We start from the raw sequence: 5,844 nt of genomic DNA on the forward strand, positions 1-5,844 counted from the left end.
AAAAGTTTGATTGAAAATCTTATAAAAACTTGCTATTTTTGTTCAAATCTTTTTTTCCAATCAAATATATGGTTTTCTTGAGCCCCGAGAGTGATCTTGTGATTGGAAAAATTAAATCATGCATTAATTTGATTTTTTTTATTTAAATTGAATAAAAATAAAAAAATAAAAAAATAAAAATCCAAACCAAGTGCCAACGAAATTCTATGGTCTTCAAAGTGTTTCTTGGGCTTTTATATGATTCAAGATAAAGCCCCCATGATTTAATTCAATATTTTGGTATTTTACTTGATTTATTTACTATTTAAATGAATAAAATTCAAATAAATAGAAATAAAAATGCCAAAAATATAAGGATGACTTTATAGGCCCTTTTATGGATCATATGTGTGCTTAGAATCACTACTACATTTTTGGCCTACGGCCACGCTAAAATTTTCCACAGCTCAGAAACTGTAGCCACATATATGATTTGACCATGGTTTTAAAAGCGTAGAATTATGTTATAAAATATTGAATCCGGAGTATGAAACTGTGGCCTTTACTTCAATTGCCACGGTTATACAACTGCGGATATTTTAAGCCACAAAGGAAAACTGCGGCCTTATAATTTTGACTAAAGACTGTGGCCCAAATCCAAAAAATTAATCCCGCCCATTTTTTCCTCTTTTCTTTTCGTTTCCCTCTTCTTAATTAATTTTTTTTTATATTTTTTAATTAAAAAAACATTAAAAATATAAATACAAGTTCCCATTTTAACCTAATTTTTCCTCTCCCCTCTCATGCCTCAATCGCCGTCTCCGTCGCTCTTCATCTTGTTCACGACCAATTTCTCCTTCATAAACAGCGCCAATTTCTCCTCTTCTGATTTTTCAATCGGTGGTCAGATCTTACCTACTTCTAATCTGAGAGTCTACACTTTCACCGAATTGAAAGCTTCTACCAAGAATTTCAAACCTGAAACACTTCTCGGTGAAGGAGGTTTTGGAAAAGTCTACAGAGGTTGGCTTGATGGAATCACCATTGCCGTCAAAAAATTGAACTCCGAAAGTTTACAAGGTCTCCAGGAATGGCAGGTAATGAATAATTGAAGCTGTATCTGATGTCCTTAACCTAATTTATGTTAGATTAATTATGTTAGATTAAATGAAGCGTTTGGGTTTGTGTTTGATTCGAGATGAACATTAATGGTTGTTGAGGATGAATGTTGCGGTTGTGAAGCTGAGTAGAAAATCACGGTTTTAACATCTAGTGAGATCTTTCTGATTCTGTTCTTTGTGTTTTTGGATCTATGGATCTGTCTTTCTTCTTCTCTTTTACACTATTCTATTGGGTTCCTCTGTGTTTGATGTTTGATGAACAATGTTCTTTTTCTGGGTTCTGTGGCTTTATGTATTCTGCAATTTTCTGAAGGTTTTGATTGTTTTGAGAAAAAGATGATTTAGTGTTCTGATTGTTGATTGTTGGTTTTGCGGCTGGGTTTGCAGATGATTTTATTTTATCTCTTTTCTTGTAAGATTCTGTTTGTTCTAAACTTAGTGATAGTATTCCCTTGTTCATTTCAGGCAAAGAAGGCTTTGAGGGCATTGAAGGGAATAGTGAAACTTCAAGCGATTATTCGTGGCAGAGCAACCGACTCAACAACAACATGGCAAACCGACTCACCTTTGTTAATAGTTCAGTTTTTGTTAACTAAAGAACAACGAGCTAACTAAAGAACAATTATGGACGATGTTTCTGTTGTTGCCTCTGACATAAAACAGGGAGTATCTTCAAAAAATCACGCTGATAATGTGGTTGCATCAGCTCCACCTATAGCTCATTCAGATGTTTATCATATTGGAGTCTCTTCACAGAGGGCTTCCATTGTGAGTCCCTTAACAAAGGCCTTCCATTGTGAGTCAGCAGCCAGGACAGAGAGCTCATTATAAGTGGAAAGGTTCAGATAAAATCAGTAGGATATACGGCGGTTGGATCGACGACGACTTCGACTAGAGGTATAATAACTTATATTCCCAATCTTGGAAACATGGAAAATAGGGGCTTATGTAATCACCATGTTGTTGAATAAGCTATGATTATCATTCCCATCTTGTTATATTATCTATAATGTCTTGTGTGATCCATCCTTACCTTCCGGCACTTGTAGCACTTTGTTCAATTTGCAGATTATTGTTCTGTGCACTTCTCTTTGGTAAAGGATTAATCTTCTTTTCAAGTTTTTGTTTCAGTTTTGAATGTAACAAGGGCTTCCTTGTTTGTGCATTAGAATGCGATGCGAGATGCGTCCATAATTGTTATTTAGTTAGCTCATGTTCTAACAATTATGGACTCAGCTTTTCTAACAGCTTCCTTGTTTGTGTATCATACTGCGATGCGAGATGCGTCCAACAACGTGGCTTTTTGATTTCATTTGTTGCAAGCTATTTGTTCTGTTTGACAGGTTTGATACAAGGCGTCGAGTTCGGTTTTTGTGCACTTCTCTTTGGTAAAGGATTAATCTTCTTTTCAAGTTTTTGTTTCAGTTTTGAATGTAACAAGGGCTTCCTTGTTTGTGCATCAGAATGCGATGCGAGATGCGTCCATAATTGTTATTTAGTTAGCTCATGTTCTAACAATTATGGACTCAGCTTTTCTAACAGCTTCCTTGTTTGTGTATCAGACTGCGATGCGAGATGCGTCCAACAATGTGGCTTTTTGATTTCATTTGTTGCAAGCTATTTGTTCTGTTTGACAGGTTTGATACAAGGCGTCGAGTTCGGTCTTTGTGAGTCAGTTCAGCAAGTGAGTTGTCGAGCTTGGTTTCGATTTTGTATACGTGATAAGCATGCCACTAACGTGCAAAACCTGTAATGATAAATTATATATGTAAGTACTAAACAAACGTATAAACTAATTGAAACAGTATAAACTAATTGAAACTTGTAAGTACTAAACAAACGTTTGCGATTACAGGACTTATTCTCGCTGCTGTGTTGCTCTAGGGTCTATTCTACCATCTTCTGTTTGTAACTTATTCAACAATCAATTGTTGATTTGTCGGCCGAAAGTGAAGATATGGATGATACAAGAATAAGAAGAAGAGGTAGTAGTATTACATACAACGGCTACGAAAAGTGTGAAATGTACCTGACATGCGTTTCGATATCTCAACTCCATTGTTAAGAGTGACCACTTTCCATCCATCATTGTTTCCATTGTTTCCTCTATTCGTGTCTGAAGCTGCTAATAACTCTTGTATGAAGCTTTCACTCGCAAACTGCACATACCTTCTAAGAGAATCCTCGCTAATCGACCAGGACCGGCTGCAAGGTACAGTTCTAGTTCTGCTCATTGTGACTTCTATTGATTTGTTTTCTCTAAGACATTAAGGTTTAAAACTATTGATAAGTGAAAGACATATATATACACAAAAAGTGGCAATGTCATGTGATGATGCTTAGTTTAAAAGAGAAGAGAAAAAACAAAAGAAAAATGAAGTGGGAATAGGTGATTGCTGCACATGCAATGCCAGAAGAACCTTAAATGATTAGAACAATAGGCCTCTCTCTCTTGAGACAGCCAGAAAAGCAGTGAGATAAAGGGTTGAAAACTTCATGCACATGGAGTGTTGGCGAATAAAAATAAAAGAAATAAATACACTTAATAATAGTACTTAGCAATGTTTGTAGAGAGAATAAAATTAGAGGTTCAACTACCATAATGTATAATTAGGCCAAAAGCTTGGAATTTTCAACTACCACAATATGCATAAAGTTAGTATATATTCTTGCTAATTTAAGTGTACTATATTGAATATTTGAACCGTATAAAGTATGAATAGAAGTCACAATGATGATGAGGGCAAGGAATTTTATCAAACCATCTAAATTTAGTATATAATTATTCATTATTGCTTTCCATTTCATATGCTTTGAAACGCTTAATCCTCTCAACTCTTGCCGAGAAATCCTCTGCAAACCATCTGTTGAAGCCTTTGAGGCTGCTATTAGAATCGCGAAAGTTGATCCAAAGAAAATGGTAAGACTGATTATTTGTATATATTTGTGTCCCTAGGCTAGAAAACTCTTGGAATCAGTGCATGATAGTTCTCTTATGTCTTCTGCAGATTTTCTTTGATGACAATGTTATAAATGTTGCAAGTGGAAACATATTTATATGGAAGAAACACAAGGAGATGATCAAGAAGAATATTATGATGCATGGGTTTAATTAATAGTATAGTTGTGTTTTATATTATCTAGCTCTTAGAACTTTTGTTTTGAATTTGGGAAGACTCTCTCGAGAGAAACTTGGTTTTGTTTAAGAATGATAACATCAAAACTTGGTTTTGGGCCGGTAACGTCGCTTGATGTAGACTTTAACTTCTTAATGAATATTTTGTTCTTGACGTTAAAGTTTAATTTGCTTGTATAATTAGATTTTAATTTTTGTAATCATTGTCTACATAAATGAGTATTGTTGTTGGAGTTTTAGATTGACCTAAAATGACATTTTTATGCGATGGGACAAAAATAAACTATGGCGAGAATAAATGTGGCAAGATTAAATGGGATATATATATATATATATATATATATATATATATATATATATATATATATATATATATATATATATATATATATATATATATAATGACATATTTATGTAATGATACAAAAATAAACCGTGGCAAGATAAATGGTTTAGAAAGCATAACATATAACAACGGTTTTAAATATGTGGTCATAACCAAACTGTGGCTATATCTTGAACCAAAACTGTATCGTAAACGTTAGATTGAAACCGTGGCTTTACCATATAGCCACAGTTTTGCAGTCAAGGCAAATACAAACCGCGGCCTTAATCAAGCTACCTAAACCGTGGCCTAAAAAAGCCACGGTTGTCAAAAAGGCGTGGTCTATACCAAAAAACCGTGGACTTTACTTTAGGCCACGGCCGCATACTCCACAGTTGGATTTTCGTGGCCAAACCGTGGCCTCAGCGTTACGCCACGATTATTTTGCATTTAGCCTCGGTTTTCTGGGCGTGGCAGGAGACCTTTTTTTCTGTAGTGAATCCATAACTTAAGCCCATTAGTCCAAATATCCAAAATGCTCCACTTTGTCTTTTGTGCATTTTCTCAAAATCGCCCAACTTGTGAAAGCCCTAACTCATTCAATATTTATCATATGAAGGTGTTCTAGGACTTTTTGGAAAGCTCAAGATGTCCTATATAATCCACTTTGGAACATATTTTGCATTTGGAGATTTTATCTTGATGATATAGCTCCTGACAAAAAACAGCTTTTTACGAGCTTCTAGAAGGACCTGTAACGTTTTGACTTATATCTCTTAGGCGGAAGCATTTCTTGAACTCGGGCCCAACATGAAAGTTGTATAGAATTGAATTTCCTTGAGAATTAGCTTTGGTTGGGGAATTTCTGATAAAGCATGAGAGACTTATGGCCAGTCAAAGTATAGTTGACTTTTGCTTAAAAACCCTAAATTAGCAACTTGGACTTTTGTTGATTTCTGAACTTTTCTTGATGAATCATGAAAAACCCTTGATCAAATGATAAATGTTACTTAAAAATAAGGATGTTGACCAAAAATCAGGAGTTTTGATTGTACTTTGACCACAGTTGACTTTTAGGTCAAACTAGTCGACTATTGACTTTCAGGACATTTGAGTGAGTAATCTTAGGAATCAGATCTTGAAACTTGAGGTGAGGATCCTTTGAATTATATGAGAGACCATGGGTTCCATTTAAGGCCTTGACTTATCCTTTTTCACCAAGAAATTCAAAACCCTAGTTTTAAGAGCCTTTGATTAGGAGAGTGTGTACTCAATTGAGTCTT

At 34.9% G+C, this 5,844-nt stretch overlaps 1 long non-coding RNA gene across 2 annotated transcripts; it reads left to right on the plus strand.

Annotated features, from left to right (window-relative positions):
• The first annotated feature begins 787 nt into the window (after positions 1-787).
• Positions 788-4,397, plus strand: LOC131637043 (uncharacterized). Of its 2 annotated transcripts, XR_009294259.1 has the most exons (5): positions 788-1,076; positions 1,566-2,488; positions 2,663-2,868; positions 2,956-4,020; positions 4,109-4,397. It is a non-coding gene; the product is annotated as an uncharacterized LOC131637043 (long non-coding RNA). The 2 variants fall into 2 exon arrangements; XR_009294258.1 differs by having other exon boundaries at positions 1,566-2,868.
• Positions 4,398-5,844: the final 1,447 nt, after the last annotated feature.

Source organism: Vicia villosa, unplaced genomic scaffold (assembly GCF_029867415.1).
Source record: "Vicia villosa cultivar HV-30 ecotype Madison, WI unplaced genomic scaffold, Vvil1.0 ctg.001901F_1_1, whole genome shotgun sequence".
NCBI lineage: Eukaryota > Viridiplantae > Streptophyta > Magnoliopsida > Fabales > Fabaceae > Vicia > Vicia villosa.